Raw genomic sequence first — 12839 nt, forward strand, 5'->3', positions numbered from 1 at the left:
GGACAGGGGGGCGGGGAAGAGGCTTGGAGCCCGGTGAATCTAAGCCTCGGAGTTTGGACGGAGCGCTAAAGTTTATCTCTTACTTAAACAAGAAAAAATTGTTAAAATACCTAACAGAGATTGGGGTCGAGGGTCCGGTTAAACACAAGCAGGTCAAAAAGTAAAGAACAAAGCGGTTAAACAAATCCACCCTTTTCCTAGCGGGAGAACGAAACACTGCTGGCCGGAGGCCAGCTTTTGTAAAGCGTTTTTTGTTTGTTTCTCTGTGTGTGTGTGTGTGTGTGTGTGTGTTTTGTTTGTTTGTTTGTTTTTGGTGGGGGAAGAGGAAAGGTTTTATTTGATTGGGTTTAAAAAATAAAATGAAATAAATGATCCTAAGCAGCACTCAGATTCACATTCTTCTTTAAAAGTGGACCTCGCCATCCAAATTTAAAACATTTCAAAAAATGAAGGGAGGGAGGTAAACAGGAGGGCGTTTGCCACTGGGGGTTGGGAGCTGGGGGTAGGGGAACCATGAAGGGGTTCAGGCAATTTTCTGGGGGTGATGGAGGCTATCTGGATGGACACCTGAGTTGCACAGAAGTATGTACTGTCCAAAGTCATTTGGTGGGACACTTGAGATTTGTGCATTTTTTGTATGCGTTGAATCCAAGGTCAGTGCTACCTCATCATCATTACCATTTTAATTTTTTACATAGGCTCCATGCCCAGCGTGGGTCTGAGACTCATGACCCACTCTGAGATCAAGAGTTGCCCGCGTTATCGACTCAGTTAGCTAGGGCCCTCGTGCTATCTTATTATTGATCTCTCTCTATGGAGCACGCATTCCTGGCCTTCTGCACAATCCTGAAACCTACACTCAAATCACAATCACTGGCATTCCAGCTCCCTGAAATTCACTAAGGAGGAGGGGCCGCAGATTAAATGCCTCAAAGGCAGGAGGCCCTAAAGCAGGCGGGAGATGTTTGGAGCAATCTCAACTCAAAGTTTCAGTTTAGTTAACTTAGAGTAATGGGCACTTATGGCCTCAGTCATTTTGCTTTCACCCTGGGAGATGTTTAAGACAACTGCTCCCCCTTGGCCCCATTTACAGATGGGAAAACATGAGCCTGCAAAGTGAGGAGACTCCCAAAGTCTCTGGTCAAGCTGGGAGAAATCCGGCAAATAGACCAAACCTTCAGTAGAGAAGTAAGAGCTTGGGGGGCTGCTGGGTGGTGCACTTGGCTGAATTTTGACTCTTCGTTTCAGCCCAGGTCACGATATCTGCGTCCTGGGATTGAGCCTCTTGGCAGGTTCCCCACTCAGTGTGGAGTCTGCTTCTCCCTCTTCTCTGCCCCTCCCCGACGCCACTTGCGCTTTTTTTCTCTCTTTCTAAAATAAAATAAAATGAAATAAAGAAATCAGAACTTGAAGGACACTTTCTTGGGTGGGGCAAAGAGCAGGACTGCGATCTCCGGAGGCTTCTCTGTGGTTCTGGTGGGTCCTCTTCCCATCACGTGCCTTCTTCTGCCTCCTTAATGCTGACAACCCCCCAAACTGTATCTTGTCCCAGACCTCTCCCCCAGACTACAGCCCTGTAGTTCAGATGCTCTAGTCAACCACACGTGCACCGAGCTGTCCCAGAGAGATCACTTTATTCTACACGAACCCGGAGAGCGAGACCATGGTCCCACCAATAGATTGTATAAGAAGTCCCCATTCCTTGCCCAGATTGTTGTCAGCTCCCTGGAGGGCTCATCTCCCCACTTTGGATCTGCTGCCAAAATGCCCCCCTACATGGTGAGTCCCACAGAGCAGGGATGCCTCTCATTCCCTCACTCATGGTGCTGACACATAGAGGCTATTCAATAACATCCTCTTTTTCTTTTCTTTTCTTTTTTTTTTTGGTGGCTCAGTCGCTGGGTGTCTGCCTTTGTATCAGGTCATGATCCCAGGGTCCTGGGATCGAGCCCCTCATCAGGCGCCCTCTACAGCAGAAAGCCTGCTTCTCCCTCTCACACTCCCCTTGCTTGTGTTCCCTCCCTCGATATCTCTCTGTGTGTGTTAAATGGGTAAATAAAATCTTTTTTAAAAATCCTATAAAGGATTCCTGATTACCCTTTACCTAGATTCCTCCAATGTTAACAGTCTAGTGTTGCTTTGTCTCTCTCACTTACATATAAATGGAAATATATTTTTCCTTGATTTTTATTTGCTTCTTTGTTTATTTATTTATTTATTTTTAAAGTAATTGCTACACCCAACATGCAACTTAAACTCACAGCCCTGAGATCAAGCCTCTCACACCCTACCAGCTGAGCCAGCCAGGCACTCCAATATATTTATTTTTCTTGAATGGTTTGAGAGTAAGGTGCAGATGTGATGTCTGTTACATCTGAAGACTTTGGTATGTGTGTCCTGGAAAAAAAAAAAGGACATTCTCTTCTATAACACGGATACAATATTACCTAGCTGAATTTCATTAATTGTCCCACGGATGTCCCTTTTAACAAAAGGAAAAAAGGGATTCCGTTCCTGAATCCAGTCCAGGGTAAAGCTTTGTGGTTAGCTGAGCTTATTCTCCTTTTAACCTGGAACAGCTCCTCAGCCTTTGTGCCGTGACATTGACATTTTGGAAGTTCAAAATGTAGAATGCTCCTTCATTTGGGATTACTTGTTTTTTTCCTCGTGGTTAATTCGAGTTATGCCTTTTTGGCAATACTGCAAAAGTGAAGCTGTATCCTCTGTAGCATCTGGAGGCAAATGATGTCAATTTCTTCAATGTGGTCACAGTATATGCTTATTGAATCTTGATAAAATACAACTTAATCATACCCAAGAGCTTATAAATCCCCTCAAACTTGCTAGTAGTATCTTCTTGACTTCAGTGATGGTCTAGCCATGTCCTCTTTCTGCTTCTTGTGTCTGAACTTGCTACTCCTTCTGCCTAGAACACTTTACTCCTCCCACTAACCCAGTCCCTACCTCTGCACTGGGCTCACTCCTACTGAAGCCCAGTAACCCGTCCACCAGAAAGCCTTCACTGATCCCTCTGGCTCTCACCTGTCACCCTTACAGCGTCCTGTCTTTATGTTTTATTACGATATTCACCACATTGGCTGAGAACTGTTGGTCTGTCTGTCTCTCCTGCTACATTGTGAACTCTCAGGTTAAGTCTTGGATCTTATGATCTTTATGATGTAAACCCCTTCGTCCAAAGATCACCTCCAGTCCAACAAATCTGGGTTTGTGGATTCCTCGCAAGAAGGGAGAACTCTCACCATGGGGGAATCGTGGGATGTCTTGGTTAGAAGTGTTAGAAAGAAACTCTTACAGGACTGGGCTTTGTAGTAGGTGACTCTGGGGTGAGTGCAAGCACTGGAGGCTGTTAGGAAGTGGGGGTAGTTCTATGACGGGAGATCTTCATTTTAACGAAGGTGAGGAGAATGGAGTGACTGCTAAAGAAGCAGCACCCATTTGTATGAGCTACAAGAGGGTGATGTTGAGTCCTCTTGGGGACTTGGATGACATTTCGGTCTTGCTCTGTCACGGACACGGAGTGCTTTTGTCTGCTGTTGGCGATCTGTGAAATAGTTCATGTTCAACAGGAGAACACCAAGGTCTTGCTGTGAGTTCCAGGCCAGCTCGTGGATGTCGGGGGCTGCATTTCTTTCTCACTCCCGTCTTTCGTCCAAGATCAGTTGAAGTCAGGCCCCAGGGCATGAATCTATATATTCTGATCGTCACCACTGCTGAGATTTTGCTGATCTGGAGGTGGCTCGGAGAAAGCCGGCCGTAGTAGGGCGTGGGCTAGTCTGTCCTGTTCCTTTGGCTGCAGGGTGAGTTCTTGAATCCCCTGACGTGACAGGGGCTTCACAGTGGCATCTAAGACACTGGGCAGTATGCATCGGCCAAAGGCTCCACGGGCAGTTACCAGAAACAAGATGATGATTAGTCCTTGTAATAGACCCTGGAGACAGACCAAACTCAGGCCATGGACACATGTCTCAAAGCCCAGCTGGTCTCGAACCAGATGGCTTTTTCTTTTAGGCTGATCAGAAAAATTGTTCTACTTGGGGATGCCTGGCCCCCAGTTCAGTCAGAGGAACGTGCGACTCTTGATCTTGGGGTGGTGAGTTCAAGCCCCACAGTGGATGTAGAGATTCCTTAAATAAAGGAAAGCTTTAAAAATTGGTCTTCTTGACCGCCGTATTTATATAAGTGTAGCAAGAAGTGTTGGCTGAAACGTAAACTATCCCTTGGGTAGCCAAAAGGAAATCGAAGGTCATGAGTTTGTTCATGGCAACTCTGGGGTAATGAATGTAAACTGGCTTTGGGTGGGGCCAGGTCTTCTGGAGTAGAAACCATGTCATTTCTGGCATCCAATAAGGTCAGAGTCAGGTTCTAGACCCCCTTTTGGTGACTGTGGGAACTGGCTCATAGAGCATGCACGAAGACTCAGCTCGCCCTCCGGGGAGTTATCCACATTCACCCAGACCTGCCTATTCTGTTTGGGAAAACAGGGTCCGCGGGAGGGGTGGTAGTTTCAAAGGTCTGAAAGTTTCTAAGATTTATCCCAATATACCAGATAAGTTCACGTGTGGCAGGTGCGTATAAGTCTGGCGCCCACATGGGTAATGCAATAGTAATGGGGCACAGACCCTAGGGGGAGTCTAAGTATCATTTGGCTTGAGCTGTTTATATGTCCCTCGAAATGTCCCCTCAGATAATCTCAGTTCCTGAGAACAGTGTCTCTGATGAGAACAGGCTACTATAGGCAAGGCACAAGCCCTCATTTTAGTCCCTATTCCCAGGGGGGTGGAGCTACCTTTTGCTGATCATGACCTTGGCAGAAGCAGTCTGTTGATGTCAGGTCACTTGGTTGGTGACCAGAGTTTGGGATGGAAGCCGTGAGGGAAGCTTCAGAACCACAAGTGACATCTGAAAGGAAATGAACCTTCTTTAGAGTCCATTTAAAGAAAGAATGATTAAATTTTTGTCAGCAGTAAAAATTAGAGGGGTAGCTCTGGTCTGAGAAAAACCTCTCACAGAGGGTCAAAAGTCACAGGATGAAGAGAAGGGAGAACCTACTGAGAAGCCTGTTAGTTACTGGGAAGTGTCGTCAGAGACACTTCGGGGCTGAAGCTGTCCCCTTCTGTAGCCAGTGGCATCTGGAAGGTTCCTAGGAATCCCGTTTAGCGTCCCAGGGGGATGGCCATCCAGTAGTCAGGATAAAGTGATGTGTATCTTCCAGGTTGGGAAACACGAACTTGAGTGTCAGGGCCTCAGAGTTTTATTGCTGTGTCAGGTGCTAACAGGGACTGATAAGGTCATTTCCACTGAGGCTCAAGGGCAGTTTTGAGACAAAACCAGACCTTCTGCTTGGAGTCACACAGAGGTTGCTCAGGGGGGTGTTTTAGAAATGCAGCTGGGACCTGTTGACGATAAAGCTGGAGATGTGTACGTCCCTTTTGGTAATTAGTCATATCAGCTTGTACTAGGCCAGAGCCTGGGATTGGAAATACTTTCTTTTTTTAAAGATTTTATTTGTTTATTTGACAGAGAGAGATCACAAGTAGGCAGAGAGGCAGGTGAGGGAGGTGGGAAACAGGCTCCCTACTGAGCAGGGAGCCCAATGCAGGGCTCGATCCCAGGACAATAAGACCATGACCTGAGCCAAAGGCAGAGGCTTAAGTCACTGAGCCACCCAGGCACCTCTGGAAATACTTTCTGAATGCAGGGAGCAACCTGTTATTTACTTGCTAGGAAACAACCTGTGGCTCTCAGAGGGGACAGATCTCTTTGCCATCAAGGGAAACAGCAATACCGCCATACCTCGGAAGTAGTGCAGGTTCGGGTCCGGACCATTGCAACAAAGTGAATTTTTCAACAGAGTGAGTCAAATGAATTTTTTTGTGTCCCAATGTACATAAAAGTGATGCTTGTTCTATACCGTAGTCTATGAAGTGTGTGATAGCCTTGTCTCTGAACAAATGTCCTTTTTTTTTTTAATTTAATTATTTGCAAGTCTTTTCTCCCAGTCTGTGACTTGGGTTTTCATCCTATTAACAGTGTCATTCAAAAAGTAGCAGTTTGGGGCACCTGGGCAGCTCAGTAGGTTGACTCAGATCTGCCTTTGGCTCAGGTCATGATCCCAGAGTCCTGGAATCGGGCCCCGTATCGGGCTCTCTGTTCAGTGGGGATCTGCTTCTCCCTCTGCCCTTCACCTTGCTTGTGCTCTCTCTTTCTCAAATAAATGAATAAAATCTTTGAAAAAAATTAGTTTTAATTTTAATGAAATCCAATTTACCAATGTTCTCTTATGGAAAGTGCTCTTGGTGGCATATAGAAGAAATCTTTGCCTAATCAAGGTCCTAAAGGTTTTCTGTGTTTTGTCCAGAAGTTTTATGGTTTTAAATTTTAAATTTAGGTCTTTGGCCCATTTTTTTATATCTTTTTTTTAAGATTCCATTTATTTATCAGAGATAGAGAGGGAGAGAGAGCGAGCGAGCACAGGCAGACAGAATGGCAGGCACAGGCAGAGGCAGAAGCAGGCTCCCTGCTGAGCAAGGAGCCCAATGTGGGACTCGATCCCAGGACGCCGGGATCATGACCTGAGCCGAAGGCAGCTGCTTAACCAACTGAGCCACCCAGGCGTCCCTGGCCCATTTTTTTTTTTTTTAAGAGAAGGAGGGGGAAGGGGCATAGGGAAAGGGAGGGAGAGAATCTAAACAGGCTCCATGCCCAGCTCCACACCAGGGCTTGATCTCACAACCCTGAGATCATGACCTGAGCTGAAATTAAGAGTCAGATGCCTGACTGACTGAGCCAGCCAGGTGCCCTGGTCTTTGAGCCATTTTAAAATTAATTTTATATATGTGGGAGGTATAGATCGAAAGTCTTCCCTTTTTTACTATCTGGATATCCAGTTGTTCCAGTACACTTTTTGGGAAGAGGATTGTTGAAGACAATCTTCTTTTCATTGAATTGCTGTGTACTTTTGTAAAAATCATTTGCACAGGTATGGATGGGCCTACTTCTGAATTCATTCTATTCCATTGATCTATATGTCTATCTCTACACAAATACCCCACTTTTTAAATTACCATTTTAAGAATGAAATCAGGTAGTGTCAGTCTTTTAGCTTCATTCTTCTTGTTCTAAGTGTTTTTGTGAACCCTAGGTCCTTTGCACTTTTATATGAATTTTAAATTCAGTTTGTCAATTCCCACCCCGAGAGGTTGGTGTGATTTTGATTGGAATTGCCTTGACCAACTTGGGGATCACTGACATCTTAATACTGAGCCCTCTTAACCATGCACATGGTATATCTCTACATTTATTTAGGTCTTCTATTTCTCTCAGAAATGTTCTATTGATGCCATTGAACTGGTCTTTCATATCTTCTATCAGATGTATAAGTACAAATTTCACATTTTTTGGCACTATCACAAATGGTATTACTTTTAAATTTTCATTTCAGATTGTTCTTTGCTAGAATATAAAATACAGTAGAATTTTGGAAATCGACCTTTTATCCTGTAGCCTTGTTAGACTCACTTATTAGTTCTGATGGCTTTTTTTGTAGATTCCATATCATTTTCTACATAGATATTCCTGTCATCTGAAAACAAAGAGAGTTCTAGTTCTTCCTTTCTAACCAGGATGCCTTTCATGTCTTTTTCTTGCTTTGTTTTACTAGCTAGAAATTCTAGTATAATGTTGAAGAGAAGTAGTAACATTCTTGTCTTATTCCTGATTTTAGGGGGAAGCATTAAGTCTTTCACCATTAAATACTATGTTAGATTTAGGTTTTTCATGGGTATCATTTATCAGGTTCAGGAAGTTCCCTTCTAGTTTCAGCTGGCTAAGCATTATTATCAGGAATAGATACTAGATTTTGTCAAATGCTTTTTGTGTATCTTTGAGATATGACAATTATATTGATTGTTTCTTGAATATTAATTCAACCTTTTCACTTCTGGGATAAATCTCACTTGGTCATTGCTATGGACTGAATGTTTATGTTCCCCCCAATTTCATATGTTGAAATCCTAGCCCCCAGTGTTGTGGTATTTGGAGGTGGGGCCTTTGGGGACATAATTAGCTTTAGATTAGGCCATGAGGGTACAACCCTCATGATAGGGTTCATGCCCTTAAAAGAGGAAAAGACCTCTCTCTCTGAGTATGCACCAAGGAAAGGCCATATGAGAACACAGTGAGAAGGCAGCTGTCTACAAACCAGGAAGTGGGCCTTCACAAGACGGGAGTCTAATGGCACCTTGATCTTGGGCTTTCTGGCTTCCAGATTATAAGAAATAAATTTCCGTTGTTCTAGCCAGTCAGCCTATAGTGTTTTGTTAAAGCAGCCCAAGATAAGATGGTCTTGACGTGTTATCGTTTTGATATGTTATTGGATTCAATTTGTTGAAATTCTAAGAATTTTTGCATCTACTTTTTTTAAAAAAAGATTTTATTTATTAGAGAGAGAGATCACAAGTAGAGAGGCAGGCGGAGAGAGAAGGGGAAGCAGGCTCCCTGCTGAGCAGAGAGCCTGATTCGGGGCTCTATCCCAGGACCCTGAGATCATGACCTGAGCCAAAGGCAGAGGCTTAACCCACTGAGTGACCCAGACACCCCATGCATCTACTTTTATAAAGGATATTGGTCTATAGTTTTCTTATTATGTCTGTGTGGTTTCAGTATTAAGGTAATGCTGGCCTTCTGGAATGAGTTGAAAACTATTCTCCCCTGTTCAATTTTTGGGAAGTTTGTGTAGATTTGGTATTATTTGTTCTTTAAATGTCTGTCAGAATTTGCCAGTGAAGGAAGTCATTTGTGCCCCGAGTTTTCTTCATAAGAAAGCTTTTTTTTTTTAAGATTTTATTTATTTGACAGAGAGAGATCACAAGTAGGCAGATAGGCAGACAGAGAGAGAGAGGAGGAAGGAGGATCCCCACTGAGCAGAGAGCCCGATGCGGAGCTGATCCCAGGACCCTGGGACCATGACCTGAGCCAAAGGCAGAGGCTTAACCCACTGAGCCACCCAGATGCCCCCATAAGAAAGCTTTTAACGCTAATGTATTTAAGAATAAAAAGGTTATCAGGTTATCTATCTTTTTCTAGAATGTGCACTATTAGTTTGTGTCTTTGAGAGACTGTGTCCATTTCATCTTGTTGTTGAATTTATTGGCCTAAGTTTGTTAATAATATTCCCTTATTATCCTTTTAATATCTATAGAATCTGTAGCAATGTTATTTTTCTCATTCCTAAAATTGATCATTGGCTTTTTCTTTTTTCCTGATCAGTTTCACTAGAGGTTTATCAATTTTATTTTACTTATGTTCTCAAAGATCCAGCTTTTGGTTTCAATGATTTTCTCTTTCCTGTTTCACTGATTGCAGCTCTAACCTTTATTATTTCCTTTCTTCTACTTTGGATTTCATTACTTCTTCTTGTTAGTTTTCTTAAGATGAAAGGTGCAGTCACTGACCTGCGACCCTTCCTTTTTAAGTAGGTATTTTTGTGCTATACAGTGTCCTCAAGGTATGCTTTAGTGCCATCCCACAAATTACACTTCGTGTTTTCTTTTTAGTTCAGAAAATACTTTTTAATTTCCTATTTCAGCCTTCGCTTTGTGTGTCATTTAGAAGTTTGTTTAGTGTCCAATGATTGCATTTCCCAGAGATGTTTCTGTTACTGACTGCTAATTTCACTCCGTTGTGGTCAGAGAACCATACTTTGACTTGAATCTTCTTAAATTTACTAAGACTTGTTTAATGGCTTATCTTGGTAAATGTTTCATTTGCATTTGAAAAGGATGTGTTTTCTGCTCTTGTGGGATGGAGTGGTAAATGTCAATTAAATCCGGATGTTGATAGTTTTGTTCAAATCTTCTAAGTTCTTTTTTTAAAAAAATTATTTATTTGAGAGAGAGATGAGCGAGAGAGTGGAGCACAAGGAGGGAGGGGCAGTAGGGGAGGGACAAGTAGGCAACCCGCTGAGCAGGGAGCCCAACCTGGGACTCTATCCCAGGACCCTGAGATCATGACCTGAGCCAAAGGCAGATACTTAACCTACTGAGCCACCCAGGTGCCTCTCAAATCTTTAATGTTCTTACTGATTTTCTGTGTACTTGTTCTATTAGTTAGAGACTAATTGTTGGTTTATATCGTTTTTTCCTTAATGTATTTTGAAGCTGGTTATTAGGTATGTAAACACCTATGATTTTTATGTTCTCTTGATGAATTTGGCCTTGTATGGTATTGATAGAGGCCTCCAGCTTTCTATGGGTTAGTGTTATAGCATGGTATCTTTTACCATCCTCTTAGTTTTTTTTTTTTAAATATTTTATTTATTTATTTAACAGACAGAGATCACAAGTAGGCAGAGAGGCAGGCAGAGAGAGATGGGGAAAAGGCTCCCTGCGGAGCAGAGAGCCCGATGCGGGGCTCTATCCCAGGACTCTGGGATCATGACCTGAGCTGAAGGCAGCGGCTTAACCCACTGAGCCACCCAGGCGCCCCTGTGTCTTTATATTTAAAAGTGGGTTTCTTGGGGCACCTGGGTGGTTCAGTGGGTTAAAGCCTCTGCCTTTGGCTCAGGTCATGATCTCAGGGTCCTGGGATCGAGCCCCGCATCAGGCTCTCTGCTCAGTGGGGAGCCTTCTTCCCCCTCTCTCTGCCTGCTTCTCTGTATACTTGTGATCTCTGTCAAATAATAAATAAACTCCTTAAAAAATAAAAAAAGTGGGTTTCTTATAGGCAGCACAGAGTTGCATTCTTTAATCCCCAAGTTCGAGGACTCTCTAACTCTCTAAGCTACCCATTTCCTTGTAGAAGGTTCTGATAATTACAGCATCATTCCTCATGATGAACCCCACCTGCCTTCTTACACCACTCCACCGGGGTAACACTCAGAGTTATTTCCACTTCCTCCCAACAATTTTTCAGCCAACAGGGACATCTAAACCTATGGCAACTACTCAGGCAGTGCCAGATCCAGCCATGGTGGGTCCACAAGGCCCACGGAAGATTATCTCAAGGCGACCTGAGAAGTACCAAAGGCTCCCTTGGAAAAAGTATGGGGGGGCAGGATATAGAAAACTAATTTATACCGGGGAGGATCTTACTGATAGAAGAAGAAGAAGAACAACAACAACATTTCTTTTCCTTTTCCAGAAAGCATGTGAACTGGGAGAGAAAGCCTGGGCGCAACCCAGAGTGGTCCGCCACAGCCCAGGCGGGCCCTTTGGGCAGGAGGAATTCTCTGAGAGAGTGAGGAGCCCTGCTCTATGCCTAGGGTGTTCGCTTCCTATCTCTGCTGCTGCAAATTCCCATACATTTGTGGCTTAAAGCAACACGGATTTCTTCTCTTATAGTTCTGTTTGTCGGAAGTCTAAAATCATGGTGTAGGCAGGGGTAGCGTCCTTCTGGAGACCTTAGGAGAGAGTTCCTTTCCTTTCCTCTCCCAGTTGCTAGAGGCCATCTGCATTTTGGCTCATGGCCTTTCTCAGCATCGCTCCAACCACTTGCTTCCACTGTCACGTCCCCTACTCCTCCTGATCCCACTGCCCATTCCGCTACCTCCTCTCATAATTGGCCTCATGTTTATGCTGGTTGGTCCTGCCTGGAGCACCAAGGATAATCTCCCCACCTTGGGTCCTTCACCTTAATTTTGTCTGCAAAGTCCCTTTCAGCATGCAAGTTAAGAGTGGCAGGTGCTGGGGCTGAGGCAGTGGGTGCCTTTGGGGGGGCCTTGTTGAGGGCCCCACACTGAGTTACAGGGTAGACCAGCTCTGCAGAAGGCAAGTCCACCAGGTCCTCCCTCCACCGTGAGACCTGTCCTGTCCAGATTGGTGTGAATTATCTTGCTCTTTGGACGTGAGCTTCTGAACTGTGTGCCCTGTGTCAGATGACGAATTTTCGGGCCCAGTCATCTCTGTCCAGGATGGAAAGGATCAATGGTACAGAGCTCATGGGATTCAACCCTAACTCGGGTTGGTTTCTTCAGGGCAAAGCGGAGCAGGGACAGTTACTGAAGGGGCTTGGGATGTGGAGTCAAGCCAAGTGGCCAAGAATAAGTGTGGTACGTTGTAGAGGTGACCTCACGGGTTCCTCTCCCCGTCCTGCTGCATTCTAGGAACCTTGAGCAAATGTCTTAACCATCCGGCCTGTTTTTACACGCGTCCGAGCTCGTAGCATCACCTTCATATTGTTGTCAACTAAATAGAGAACTAAATAGAAGGCGGTTCATGTGAGAGGCTTAATAAGCAAACGGCCTGACGCAGAGCAAGGGCTCAATGAATATTGCCGTTTTTACTATTTGAAGTCTTGACCGGTCCCACACAAGTTTTGGGGACTGTCCTACCAAGGGTTTTGGTCTCGGTTGGCTTTCCTAAGGGACCTAAGTAGCTGACTTGAAACTGTCCTTTAGCCCGGTCTTTGCCAGTGTACCTCCCAGTCCATCTTTTGAGGGGGGGGGCAAGGACGCTGGCATGAATTCTGCCCCTAAGAGGCAGGCATCCCCGTTTGATCTTGTCCATTGTCATCCCTGTGGAAAGACGGGACTGAGAAAAGTGGCAAGTGGCCACGCTACTGCACAGAGCCCACGATGCTGTGACTGCCACTGTTGGTTTGGGCCCACTGGCTGCCTGTCAGGGCTGGGGGACGGAGGGGGCATTGTTACCCCGAGATACTGTCTTAGAAAGCCAAGTAGGTAGAGTTAGGAGGGACAGAAGCCTGTCACCAGAAGCCTGGTACGTGTGCCGGGCTGACCTGAGGCAGGAGGAAGCAGGGAACGCGTTCTCTGTGAAGCAGCTGAAAGATCCAAAACTGCCTGATCGGGAGGGTCTTTCTCT

Source organism: Neovison vison, chromosome X (genome assembly GCF_020171115.1).
Source record: "Neovison vison isolate M4711 chromosome X, ASM_NN_V1, whole genome shotgun sequence".
Classification (NCBI taxonomy): Eukaryota; Metazoa; Chordata; class Mammalia; order Carnivora; family Mustelidae; genus Neogale; species Neogale vison.